The sequence below is a fragment of the Formica exsecta genome, unplaced genomic scaffold, assembly GCF_003651465.1.
Source record: "Formica exsecta isolate Colony F162 unplaced genomic scaffold, ASM365146v1 scaffold6, whole genome shotgun sequence".
Taxonomy (NCBI): Eukaryota; Metazoa; Arthropoda; class Insecta; order Hymenoptera; family Formicidae; genus Formica; species Formica exsecta.
Genome location: NW_021853280.1, coordinates 103,743 through 116,518, shown reverse-complemented (window position 1 = coordinate 116,518; position 12,776 = coordinate 103,743). Strand labels below are relative to the sequence as shown.

The 12,776-nt window shown below is 36.8% G+C and overlaps 1 protein-coding gene across 6 annotated transcripts in view; it reads right to left on the bottom strand.

Annotated features, from left to right (window-relative positions):
* Nucleotides 1–12,776, bottom strand: part of LOC115242485 (protein capicua homolog) — a 54,443-nt gene that overhangs the window by 25,271 nt on the left and 16,396 nt on the right. The window contains exon 1 of one of the 6 annotated variants that reach the window (XM_029818793.1): nt 3,974–5,905. The exons of the other annotated variants lie outside the window; for them this stretch is intronic. The gene's annotated coding sequence lies outside the window, so the exon portion shown is untranslated. Of the gene's footprint in view, nt 1–3,973; nt 5,906–12,776 lie in introns of those variants that run through there. 6 annotated transcript variants of the gene reach the window in all.

Genomic DNA, 12,776 nt, shown 5'->3' with positions numbered 1-12,776 from the left:
AGTTCCAAAATCGGTGAGAAATCGATCTCTGTTTTTTAACATTACAAAAAAACAAATTATTCGAAAATTCCATACGTTTTTTTTTTTTAAGACGACTATTAACTATTGTAGCTATAAATATATTAATATTTTTTAACGAAAATTTCACAAAAGGTAGTTCAAATTATGTATTTTGTGATGTTAATAACGTGATTTAAAAAAAAAAAAAAAAAAACAATTATTTACCTGAAAAAAAATTCTTGAAAATAGTTTTTTTTTAGCCGTTACACTAGTTTCTCCTCTTAAATGTCACATACATATACACACGTGATATTTATTACAATATCATCGAAAATTGCAAAGCTAAATCATGAAAGTTTACAAGTCTAGGGAATAAAGAAAAGAAAGCCATGTCGCACGAGAGGTAATTCTTCTGTAATAAAAAATAAATAAATGAAAGGAAAGAAATCTTTATTTTAGAAATGTTCATGCACAAAAGAAAATTATAGATTAAAAATTTCGAATAAATTTAAATGAAATAAAAATGATTCCTCTGGCGATTTCTTTGACTTTGAATTCGACGATTATTTAATTGCGAAGCGCAAATTTTATGCTGAATAAGTATGATAAAAAATGCAGCAGGATCCGTTTTGTTACATTTGCCGAAACGTTTATGACATTTAATCGTTTTTTTTTCACGATACTATTGAACATCCTATACAATTATATAAGATAAATAAATATATATAACGTTTTGATATTCCATTATCTTATTGAGATATTGTATGTATATAGGCAACACATACGTTAAATTTTATAATTTTAATAAGCACGAGTTGCGCGATAGTCATACTGATCAAAAAAAAAGGAAAAGAAAGATTCGAGAAGAATTATATATTTCGAAGAAGATTAAATTGCTTTTGTTCAAAACAAAGACCGCGATGACAAACTGATCATGAGCATTAACCAACATAGCGAATGTATGTGCTACCGTAATACAACATCAATGAATGCTATTCCAGCCACAAATCTTGCACCTTCCCGATTAATTTCGCTCGTACTTAAACAAGTACGTTGATAATTTCAGAGCTAATCGAATAATCAATCAAAGAGATATTCAGAAGATCTATAAATCCTCTCCCCCCGGAAGAAAGAACAGGCTCGTTATACATTTACCAGTCGTTGATAACGCTTAGTATATACGATAACGATTATCATATACATGTGTAAATCTTCGTAAAATACGATCATAGACATGCGTAGACCGCGGTAAAGAGAGAAAAAAAAAAAGGGATCACGGAGATTGTTATATTGCAGTCCAACATAAACAATGTGTCAAAGTATGTACGAAGAAAAGAGAGATATTTTAGACATATGAGCGTACGATAACGCAATCAATATAAAGCGTGCGATGTCGTAGCGCAAATCCGCGCCTGTAAAATCATTTTCGGAATCAATTTACCTGCCCGTTGTTCCATTTTTCGCTTGTTCGCTCGCTAATCCAAAACATTTGGAATGATAAAAGGTATTAAAAATGCAAAGCCATAAAAAGTGAAACACTAATAATATAAAAAGTGAAACACTAATAAATAATACCATAGAGAAGCCTTCTCTCTCACAATACTAATTATTGACACTTTAATAGACAGGTTGATTTCTCTCTCACAATACTAATTATTGACACTTTGATATATGACAGGTTGAGGTTATGTGTAATGTTTATTCCCACCATTATCACTTCGAGATGTCCTCACTAAGTTACTACAGTTCCCTATGCAGATGCTCAGAACGAATCTTATTGGTGAATCATTTTGCTTCTTAGATGCACTCGGCAGCCAATGAGAGGACGCGTAGACGAGACCATATTGTTTTTTCACTTTTTATTAACAACATAAATTACGATAATTATACGCTTTAAACCTTCCTTGGTTAATAAGAAACTTATGAGCAAAAGATGATATCAAACTATGTAGTAGTTATTGAGAACTAAAACCATAACCGATCCGAGCTCGGTGAAACGCATACTCCCTCCGTTTTTTGCCAACCTGCGGTTGGCAGCAGTCGGGAGTAAAAAAGTGCGCTATATCTTTTTGCCTTATAAATCACAAAGCATAAATTTTTCGTCAATATAAAAATTAAATTTAACGAATTAGTTGTCGTTAAATTCGAAACTAAAACACATAAGAGAATTATATGCTAATTAAAAATTAAATTCTATAAAAGATTCTATATTATAAGATTACGTTATCAAAAAGCGGCACGCTTCTCACACTATCTATATTTTAATGTTAACACTCTCGCAGCTCTAGATCGTAGATTGCGATTGAATCGCTCGGATTACACAACATCGGTTTACTGTTTAAAAATCGGAGCAGATATAGCAAGTTTGGTCATAAATCCGTATCGATAATACGTAACGATGATAAACGTCTACTTCATTTCGTGACAGAATCTTGGTAAATCTCTCCTTTCTCGCGCGACTAAATTTATAGATAGATATCAAATTCTCACCATCTGCCTTCACAACATGTACATGTGTATTTTATTCAAACAAAAATATATATCTACTAATATTAAAATTTAAAATTATATATTCTCTCTCATTATAATACATATGACAGAGTTATGTATTACAGAATAAATGAATGAATTGGGAGCATAAGTAATAATCGGAATTCTTTCAACTTTGCTTTGTCTCTTGAACATGTTTAAATGCCTCAAATATACCAAGTTGATATTCACATTATATTTCCTTATTCTACACAACTTATCTATCACTCCCGACTTGGTCATTTTGGCTTATTTGCTTTAAATACTTTTATTCATTCACAAAATTTCAATTTTATCGCCAATATTTATATATTCCCCTTCCATACAAACTCTCTCTATTTAAACTTTTTATTACAATTAACTTATTTTTATATAATAAATAAGCCTCCGGTCAAAGTTGAAACTATGTTTGACGATTACAATTCAAACAGATCAATGAACCTAATGAATCAATATGTATCGGATCTCGCGCTAGTTGGCGCCAGAGAGTTGAAAAGAAGAAGAAGAAGAAGAAGAAGAAGAAAAAGAAGAAGAACTAGAGGAGAATGGGGTTACGGAAGAGATGAGCTACAGATATGCACACACGCGCGGTGTCATATAATCTTATCGTCGATCGCAAGTGATTCAACTTTGAACTTTTCGTCGGACGAAAATATATCTGCGGATTCGGCTATCGAAGTGGCACGACTTGAACGAGAACGCGCATATATAATGATGATATTTTCGCAAAAAGCATTTTTCAATTTCCATTCGATCGAAATTATTTGTTGGAAAAATGGTGAATAAAAACGATTAATTATCCGTTTCAAACGTCAGTTAATCTTTATCTTTGTACGCACCCTGCACAATTAGTATCTGTACAAAAATAATTTATTAAGTTGTACGATTATAACTTGAATTGCGCAATAATGTACCTTTAATACTTTGTACTATTACAAAGTGTAATAGAGAAATATTTTGTTTTAATATAAATACATATATCAAGCTCTGTCAAAGAGAATTTACTCTGTAATATACAGGGTGTCCCAGAAATAGACCAACAAACTTCAGGTGGCTATAAAGAACACTAAAATAAGCCAATTTTATTCGAGATATCAAAAAATGTTTTATACAAAGGTTTTATGGTAAAAACGCCTCTATTTAACCATATTAATAAAATTTTGAAAAAATATTTTTTTTCATAGATTTTTGCACTTGTTAGTCTTTGATTCTCTAGTGTCGAAACGGCTCATTTGCCGACACGGGTTTATAGACAAAATTAGCTTGTTTTGGTATCCTTTAGAACCACCTAAAGTTTGTCGGTCTAATTCTGGGACACCCTGTATATAAAATTATGCATTGTCAACGCATCATTATATCGATACAGTTTTGATCGTAAATTTAAAATAGACATGTGTACAACTTGAAGCTTCGGCAGGATAAAATGTCCGTCAAAGAGACTTACTCATCGTCTGGGGCAACGTCGAAAATGACAGAGCGAGCTGACAATTCCGAGATCGGTAAATCCGCCCACAGCTGGCGTGGCGTGCAGCGTGGAGAAGAGCACCACCATTTCATCGCTCAATTGCATCCCGTACACCACGAGTGCACTTTCCATTTAGACGATGACGACGGTCTCGCCGCAGCGTGATCAATCGCACCGCGCAAAGGCATTACTGTGCACATACACACATATACACCCACAACGTGAGAGCGAGAAAGAGAGTGTAATCGCCGACGCACTCGAATGAACCATCACACTGCTGTGTACCAGTCTGCGAAGATGCACTATGGAGAACCGGCGTAATCTCGTTACGAAGAAAGGAAAAGAAAAAAAAGAGAGAGAGAGAAATAGAGTAACGCTACGCGCACGTTATATACAAGAGCGATTATTTACGATATCATCGCGATACCAATAATACATCGAACCCTGCATCAAAATGAAATCGATACATTGCCGCAAATGCAATTTTGACAAAAATGCAAACTGGTCCGGTACCAAACTACGAACATGAAAATCACGCGCGACACTTGCGATATAAATAAAAGAGCGAGAGAGAGAGAGAGAAAACACTTTTAAAACCGATATCACGATCGTTCCATGGAGAAACAAACGAAACACAATGGCACTTTGATGATGAAACTGCGGGGGATTCGGCGTAAAGATAGCCCGAAGACAGAATTGTATTCAGACGATAAGACAGAATCGTCTGAATTGACAGCGCATAAACGTCCCCGCACGTCCTTTTTTCGAGGTTAGAAATTATAATATTCCGGTGAGAACACAGGCGATTTTACGCGGCGAGAACGAAGCAAATGTTGGCGTTAAAGAAGAAACGTAGTGTCGGATCCGTGCGGTCTCGACGCGTTTAGCAGCTCCATCTTGACTCGACTCGACTCGGCTCGACTTTGCGATGGTCGCTGGTCGCTGGGCGCTCTCGCTCTCGGAGTCAAGTCCCGCGCGTATACACGCTCCTTCCAACTATTGTTCGCTCGCTCCTCCGTTCGTCCGTCCGTACCTTCTCCCTTTCTCTCGGGAGACCGCCGGGAAACGCACACATTCAAGCTGCTCTCACTAACACGATAAATCCATTGTGGGAGAGAATTCCTGGCGGCGCATTCCGCGTGTACATAAGAGTACAACGGTGAAGAGAGACAAAAGCCCCGTGAGACAAAAAGTAAGAGAGAGAGAGAGAGAGAGAGGGAATAGAATCGCCGAGACACGACTCTGCTCGGACTCGACCAACTTGTGGATGTAACTCGTTACGGGGGCAAAGAGACGGAAAGTGGAGGTGGAGGTGGAGGTGGAGGAGAGAAAGATGTGCTCTCGCGAGGAGGGGAAAGGCGGGGAAGCGGGAAAGGGAAGGAGAAGATGTAGGAGAAAGCAAAAGTGTGCGTGTGTATATCCGAGGTGGGAGGTAAGTGAGCATAAGAGTTGGGGGAAAAAGAAAGGAACCGATATACCAGAGGGACGAAGGAGTGGGGAAAGGAATTAATGCATGCCAAAGAGAGGAAGAGGAGGAGGAAGAAAGAGAGAGAGAGGAACGACGGAGGAAGAAAAACGCAAGAGGAGTGCGGGAAGAAAGGAGGGAAGAGAGTCGCGTATGGTCGTCGTATAAATAGACGAGAGACGATATAGTAAAACTCCTAGGGCAGGTAGGGATCGCTCGTAACATGCGACCAACTGCTTCACACGCGCTCGCTTCCTACCCAGCGTGGGCCCCGCCGTGCCGGGATTTTGTGTGTGTGCGTGTGTGTGTGTGAGAGAGAGAGAGAATCACCAAACACACACGCAGTAGCACACACAAGGCCGAGCGACCGGGAGGAGGCGGTGCGCACGCACGTGCACGCACGCATGCACAAATGCATCCGCGCGCGTGCGCGCATACACAGACCGACGTAGTAGTGCACAGCAATGATGCCAGAATTGAGACGCGAGCAACACGACTCCGTACTGGTGGGGATACACACACAAGCGTAAACCGTGTACATGTAATGCGCAGAGCGCTCTGCGCATTACATGTACACGGTTTACGCTTGTGTGTGTATCCCCACCAGTACGGAGTCGTGTTGCTCGCGTCTCAATTCTGGCATCAGTGGTGCACAGTAGCCTGTCCGAGTTCACTCTTGCATTCGCGTAAATTTTCGCGTACAGATACACGCGCTTGTTTATTTCCCAACTTTACACTTGGCTTCGCTCTTAGACTCGGTGGCCGGGGAACGTGGAATCTCATCATCGTTTCTTGGAGCACGTCGCGTGCACCGATATGCGTATCATGTCACCGAGTACGCGGTCGCTACGCAATCCGGGAGGGTCTTTACCGACCGGGAGAGCAACGCGGCCGTGACAATAACAATGACGACAGCGACGATGACGATGACGATGGCGACGGCGACGTCGCTGCACGAGGAGGCGAACAAGGGTTAAGCCAAAGGCACATAATTATCGACATTGTAAGGCCACCGCGTCAATGTGCTTTGCAATGATCCTTTCGTAATGGCTCCCTCCCCTTTCCCGGATCCCTTTCTACATCCTTATCGATGAATCCTTCCCCACTCTCTCGTTCGCTCGCTCGCGCGCGTGTACCGGACTCGGGATTCGATTGCTCAACTGAACAGCTCGCGATGAACCGAGTGTAACCACCGAACACAGCCACATACCCTCACCAATACTTTCTTCTCTACTATATCCGTTCTTTGCACGTATTTCGACCAATGGATGGAACGAATACACTTCACCCCGAATCACTCGAACGGACCGAGACGACGTGTGCATTTATTGACAACCCGAAGCTGTCACGCTCGTTCACATTTACATAAACGCATACAGAGACGTATTATACATGCGGCGTGACAGAGAGAACCGCGCTCGTTCCCACTGGTTGACATGTATCCGCCTCCACGCACAGACTCCGACGAGGCGCACTCACACGGACGAATGCACTCGCGCACGCTCCGTTATTCCACACGCTGCTGACGCTGACGCGAGTAGTGGCGGCGCAATGGCTCGTTCGACACGCGCGATCATCGATACTATATCGTACATATATGAGAGCGTCCGAGAGAGCCTCTAACCCGAAGCAGCACACACCTACGCATACACGGCAACCAGCCATCCGTCCGTCCGTCCGTCCATCGTCACCACAGTTCGTCACAGACTTCTAAGCCTCAGGAACGAAGCCGAACGCGTCGCCACCCCATCTATATACAGGGTGCCTGATAATAACCATATCACCCCTCGTGCAAGTAGAGCAGGTGAAACCGAGGAGAAAAGTCCTTTACCATTTTGCGATTTTCGTGATAATTATTGAGAAATTAATTAAAAATCGGCAAATTCATGCAACAGCCACTCTTTTTCGAAAAAAAAAAATGGAGAAAATTAATATATTACAGTTGGAAAGATCAAGAATTATATATATTCCAATTTAAAAAAACACATATTTCTAATTTTTACACATGGTATTGGGAGATTTTTCCACGCAACACACGGTGCTTTAGTTCACTTTTTTAAAAATCTAGGGAAATTAATTTTAAAGTTTATGGAAAATTAAATATAAATTAACTTGTTCGAGTAAGAAAAATTTAATTATTTTTGTTTAATGACGTAACCCTCGAGAGACAAATATACGCAGTTACATACTCTAATCCACCCTCTTAAGAATTTTTAAAATTCTTTTTAAAAAGCTCAAAAATATTAATTTGAAAGTCGAAAACATTAAATCTAGATTAATTTTCTCAAGTCTTTAATAAAAAAGTGAATAAAACTAGGCTATTATACTCTGAAGCCTTCAATTAATATTGATACTAATAAAAAATTACAAGTACAATATTTGGTAATTAACGCAGTCAATGCACGCAATGATATTTCTCGTTGGAAACGGAAATGGTATTTCCGTGATGAAAATATCGAGACGTGACTAGTTTTTGAGTTATAATAGATAAAGAGTGAAGTTTTGATCAAGTGTGTGCTTGGCATCCAGATATATATAAATATATATAAATATGTAAATATTGTACATGATCAAATCTTATATATATCTTTTTAAACAAAACAGTCTTACTTATATAATACTAAAGAGAAATTATCACACATAAAATTCTTCCAAAATAAATTAAAAAATGTTTGTTCGATTTATATGTACATAAGTCTCTGGATTAAGTAGAAATAAAATCTTTTCGAAAAGATATAACGTGATTTGATATTGTTTGACTTATTCATATTATTGCATAAATAATTGCTTTGTAATAGATGATAGCATAGATAAAAAGAAAACATGGATTCTTGCAGACTTTGTGTTACGTTATACATGTATTTTTAGCAAGACGATTATGAATCTGGTATCTTTTCTCTCTGTCCATCCATCTATCTGTCTTTCTGTCTTATGTACATAAGTCTCTGGATTAAGTAGAAATAAAATCTTTTCAAAAAGATATAACGTGATTTGATATTGTTTGACTTATTCATATTATTGCATAAATAATTGCTTTGTAATAGATGATAGCATAGATAAAAAGAAAACATGGATTCTTGCAGACTTTGTGTTACGTTATACATGTATTTTTAATTATGAAATTATGAATCTGGTATCTTTTCTCTCTGTCCATCCATCTATCTGTCTTTCTGTCTTCTCCCTCCCTCTCTCTCTCTCTCTCTCTCTCTCTCTCTCTCTCCCTCCCTCCCACCCTCCCTCTTTGCGAGCTGATTACACACAGCTGATAGTCTCACATCGACAACTAACTGCTAGTTGAATCGCGACGAACTATGAATCATCCAAGTAGACCAAGTCATACGTTATTTCAGAGTCTCGAGTTAGTTTCAAATAGTCAAAAGAATGATAAAACAAATTCAATTTAGTTCGTATTTATTATTATTATCGTTACATTTAACAAGGATCAGCGCATTTGACATTTTGCCTCATTTTTTGAAATGTCGAATCTTATTTGCTACATTTTTCATTTTTATAGCTTGAATTATTTTAAATTCTTTCAATCTTTTTTATTTGTTTCTCTCCTTGTTTTAGACAAACTTTAATTTTTTACTTAGATGACACTAATATCTATTTTTCCGATTTCAAAAATTTTTAACTAACAATAAGCGAAAAACATTTTCTGCTTATATTTAAGATATACCGAGAATCTCTTTCTCATTTTTTTTTTGATAGATCTTTGCAAGAAAGGAAAACTAAATTTTGCTTTTTATCAATTGTCTGTTTCTTTTTATTTCATTGTATTCCGAGACAAATTTTCATTTTCGAAATTTGTTCAAATATGCGCATAGAAAACGCACAGCTGTCTTTTATTATCTAAAAAATTTTGTTTTTTAAATTTAATTGTGTGTGTAGAATATCAAGAATCTTTTTCTAAACACTTGTCGAAGAAATAAATGGATATATGTATATTTTCATTCTCTATCAAGTATCGCGAATCACATGCTTTAAGATCGAGCAGCTAAACGAAATAAATATCTGACGTAACAATAGCCTTTTATACACTATACATAAATGTTCGGGATGAATTGGCACATGTACACTTGCACGTGTACAGATAGTATAGTAGCTTACTATTGCATAGCTAACAATAAGTAGAGGCGATCGTTACACGCAAATAAACAATCAACTTGATAAGTAATAATTAATACAGATTATATAGTTGAATGATTTTGATAATTAAAATTAAAAGACCAATAAAATTACTTTTTTTACTTATATTTTGCTTCGCGCTTATGTAGTCCGTTAAATGTCAAAAATTATAATTGATTAATTTTTGTAGATATAATATTTTCGCCTTTTTTCATCTGATTAAGTAATTGATTTGAAATGAATCTGAAACTGCTCAGCAATAAGATTCGTATATACGCGTGCGTGAACGGAATAAGAAAGATAAAAATCTATCTTCATTTAAAAAAATCTCTATTAAAAAAAAATTGCTTCGGGATAAAAAACATATGATGACTTTTTAAAAAGAGAAAGAAATAGTAAAAGAGTTATTACATACATACAAAACAATAATAGTAAGTAACGAATACCAATATGCTACACTACTCGATACAGCACTAGCAGTGAGATGCTGCTGAATGGGCCGCGGCCTATTGGCTAGTCTCAGGTCACGTGCACACTGCTAGACATTCATTCTCCCCTCGCAACTGGTCTGCATATAATTTGCGTACATGCCTCGGCTGCGCGCGCCAACCATCGCCATTGCCGTCGCTACGGCATACAAGTTCATTCTAAAATCACCGCGCAAAGTACTTCGACACATTGTGATGGCTTGTAGAGTTGAACGATAGAGTAAGTTTCTGAATTAGATACAAACTTCGTTGTAACCACACTTGGATTGTTTGGAATCGGAGCGATGAAATGTATCATTTGTGTCCCTTTTACAGTTTTTGATCGAGAAGATTCCCATAATTGAATTCATTTTAACGCTATCGATAATTTTACACAGCATTTAACGAATGCATGCCATACCTAATTTTAGGAAAGAGATTTAGTGTTTCAAATTATACAGGGTGTCCCGAAATTAAATGTCAAAACTTCAGGAACGTGTGGGGAATCGATAAACTAAGAAAAAAAGTCCTTTAGAGATTTGCTCGTTTTTGCTTCGTTTTGAAGAAAATCGCAAAAAAAGAAAATTTTAAAATTTTCATCAAAAATTTTAAAACAATACTAAAATTATTACATTTATCGAAAAGTACTATAAGATAAAAGTTGTGGAGCATGGAATTAAGAAAAGAGAGTGAATTAAAATTCTTCTGAGGTAAAATTAAGAATTGTAAATAAATATGCAGCAAAGATAGATTATTGTGTGTGTGTGTGTGTGTGTGTGTGTGTGTGTATTTGGTTTACTTAAATATTTACTACTTAAATAAGTAATAATCAAGTGAAAAAATGAGAGCTTTTTCGTTTCAGTTTACTTATTTATTCACGCGTATTTATTCATGTTGTCACTTCCTTAATGACAGCAAGAATAAACATAAACTAAAGTTTATTAAGTTCTACGAAGCTTATGCTAGCATAACTCCAGAAATGTTGTTTACGTTAGACTAGATTTGGTTAGATAAAATTTTGTAGAAAGGATTAATGTGTTTAGATGAGAATGGATAACATTTCGAACATTTAATAAAGTAAAAAAAAATAGAAAAACTATGGTCTTTCATTTAATTTATGATTTTATCATTAGTTTGAATATACTCTACTTTAAAGTTTAAATGCTTATAACTTTTGATAGAAGCATTTTTCAAAAGTGTTTCAAATAAAATTTACTTGTTTTTTCCCGTAGAATCTAAATATATAACATTTCATAGAAGATTCCATTTAAAATTATGAAGTTACCCCCCGCCTTCTCTTGAAGGAGGAGCGAGGGCAACTTTATGTTTATGTAGTTAGAAAGGCCCGAATACGTGAAACTTTCTCATAAATAACTTTTTGATTCGACAAATCTTTTTAGAATTATTAGCTTGTAACACTATGCGGGCCACCTGATATATTACATACACGCGCACGCTCGCATGCAATCATATCATGAAAGAGAAGTACTCTCTATATGATTATATCGTATGATTTTAAGGGTATAAATTAAACTTTACTGTAATTTTTTGTTCGGAAAATTACATATGGCACCAATACATCTTTTAGATTTGAGGCAAATCACGATGGGCTTACTCTAGATTACGAAGCAAGCGCACTGAAAAAAAAAAATTGTTAACTTGACTAAATCCGTTCAACTAATTACAATTTTTTGTATTGAGATATTTATATATTTAAGTCAAATATACGTCATGTTAGATTTAATATGTCGTATTCGACTTAAATATATAAATATTTCAATAAAAAAAATGGAAATTAGTTGAACGGATTTAGTCGAGTTAACAATTTTTTTTTTTTTCAGTGCGGGAGACTAATAGTAAATTGTATAATGTTGCACGATCCTCTTGTTTATTTTGTACGTGCGTGCATACGACTATTACACACGAGCATCCGTGTAAAGTGCAAATTTTTTTTTCTCTTCTTTCCCCCCGTTTTTTCCTTTTTCACTGCACATTGCAAGCGCACGTGTATCGATCGCTACTTAAATCGTTCAAGCAGCTATTCTTGCCGCGGGATATAAAAGAGAATTCCAAAATTGCCAGCGCGTATCGATGGATTGTTAAGAAACCGATCGCGCAAATAATTTGCGACAGTTAAGACGTGTATAGTTGAGCATTGTTCGTCGCCGAGATGAATGAAAAGCTGCGGAAAGCAAGACAGAAAGAGAGAGAGAGAGAGAGAGAGCGAGTCGAACAACGGATGATGGTGCACAGCCGTCCTGCAATTGCTGCCAAGTGTTGACACGTTCCGATGACATAAATGCGGAAAAAAGAACCGAACCTAACAATAAGAAGGAGATAACTGACAGTATCTGACAACAGGCGATATTTACATCGCCGTCTTTTCGAGTAGTGTTTATGGCGGACCTCACGCGGACTCGTTATCTTACTGTCGCGCGCGATTATGCTCACTCTTATCTCGATATCGCCGAGACGAAATGAAAGGAATCGTTTTCATCGATATTTGCACGTGTGTGCAGATATCGTCGAAATCCTTAACTCCCAAAATGAATGACGGCATTTTTTTCGTCGTCCTTTGTGTGTGTGCGCGCGCGCGCGTGTGTGTGTGTGTGTGTGCCATTTCAATAATAATACAATTTATCTACTTATTCCTTGAAATGTATTTTTTTTAAATCTAATCGCAGATTTTTATCGCTACCGGTTCGTATCACATTCTGTAAAT